Here is a 1,732-nt window from a genome sequence, read left to right as displayed (position 1 = left end):
GCGTTTTGAAACTTCCTCTGCTTTCGTTCTTTTGCTTGTACTTTTTAGCTGCTTTTTGTAAAGCAACTTTTTAGTAAGCGTTTTCGAGATTTCCTTTGATTTCGTTCCTTCGCTTGTACTTTTCAGTTGTTTTTTGTAAAGCAACTTTTTAGTAAGCGTTTTTCGAAATCTTGGTTCTCGCCGTTTTAAGGCTTCTTTCTTGGATCCGAGCTTTTTCTCGGACCTCGGGTGCTCGAGTACCTCCTTTTTGTTGGGTCCGACTTTGTCGTTGGTCGGCTTTTTAAGTTATTTTTGTAATCTCTTTTTATTTGGCTTTTTTGAGCCATTTCAGAGTTACTTTATAACTTTCCCTTTGTTGGGTCCGACCTTGTTGTTGGTCGGCCTTTTAAGTTATTTTTGTAATCTCTTTTTATTTGGCCTTTTGAGCCTTTTCAGAGTTACTTTATAACTTCTCACATTAATTTGAACCTCGTCGCTTTATCTTTGCCGACCTTGTGTGGTCTCTTGGCAAATGATTTTTTGCGTTTTGCCGAGCATAAATTAATGCGCCTTGGTGGGGTACTTTCTAGGATTTGTTTCATCATGAGGAAGAAGAAAAGAAAATAGAGAAATTTGATTAGTATTTAAAAAAGAAAGAATATTTACAGAGTGTTTACCCTTTGACTAGGTTGGGTGTCTTACTTAACCGGGTGTCTCATTAAAAAACCCTTGTAAGGAAAAAGAGTACACCTCGGGTTAAGTTTTTCTAGCTGTAGTACCGCCTTAGATTACAGGCGTGCCAGGCCCTGGGCAGCTCATTGCCTTCTAGGTCGGATATTTTGTAGTAGCCTGTCCCTACGACTTCTGTTACCTTGTAGGGTCCTTTCCAATTTGCAGCTAGCTTTCCTTCTCCCGACTTTTGTGTTCCGATGTCATTTCGGATTAGAATTAGGTCGTGGATGGAGAAGCTTCGCTTTATTACTTTCTGATTGTATCTGAGGGTCGTTCGTCGTTTTAAGGCTTCTTCTTGGATTCGGGCTTTTTCTCGGACCTCGGGGAGGAGGTCGAGTTCTTCCCTTTGTGCCTGTGGGTTGCCTCCTTCGTTGTAGAAGATGACTCTGGGAGACCCTTCATCTATTTCGATAGGAATCATTGCCTCCATCCCGTAAGCTAGTCGGAATGGGGATTCTCCCGTTGTAGAGTGTGGGGTTGTCCGATATGCCCATAGTACCTGGGGGAGTTCCTCGGCCCATGCCCCTTTGGCCTCTTGGAATCTTCGTTTTAACCCTGCCAAGATGACTTTATTTGCAGCCTCTGCTTGTCCATTAGCTTGTGGGTGCTCGACTGATGTGAATTGCTGTTTGATTTTTAGTTCGGCCACCAAGTTCTGAAAACTTGTGTCTGTGAACTGTGTTCCATTGTCTGTTGTGATGGAGTAGGGGACTCCGAACCTTGTGACAATGTTTTTGTATAGGAATTTGCGGCTTTTCTGAGCCGTAATGGTGGCTAATGGTTCAGCTTCGATCCATTTTGTGAAGTAGTCGACCCCTACTATGAGGTATTTGACTTGCCCCGGTCCTTGTGGGAATGGGCTGAGTAGGTCGAGTCCCCACTTTGCGAAGGGCCATGGTGCGGTGATGCTGATAAGGTCTTCGGGTGGTGCTTTGTGAAAATTGGCATGTTTTTGGCAGGGGGGCATATTTTCACAAACTCCGTTGCGTCTCTTTGCAAGGTCGGCCAGTAGAACCCGGCT

The sequence above is a fragment of the Arachis duranensis genome, chromosome 4, assembly GCF_000817695.3.
Source record: "Arachis duranensis cultivar V14167 chromosome 4, aradu.V14167.gnm2.J7QH, whole genome shotgun sequence".
Classification (NCBI taxonomy): domain Eukaryota; kingdom Viridiplantae; phylum Streptophyta; class Magnoliopsida; order Fabales; family Fabaceae; genus Arachis; species Arachis duranensis.
The sequence above is the reverse complement of the archived record's forward strand: the minus strand, read 5'-3'. Positions refer to the sequence as shown.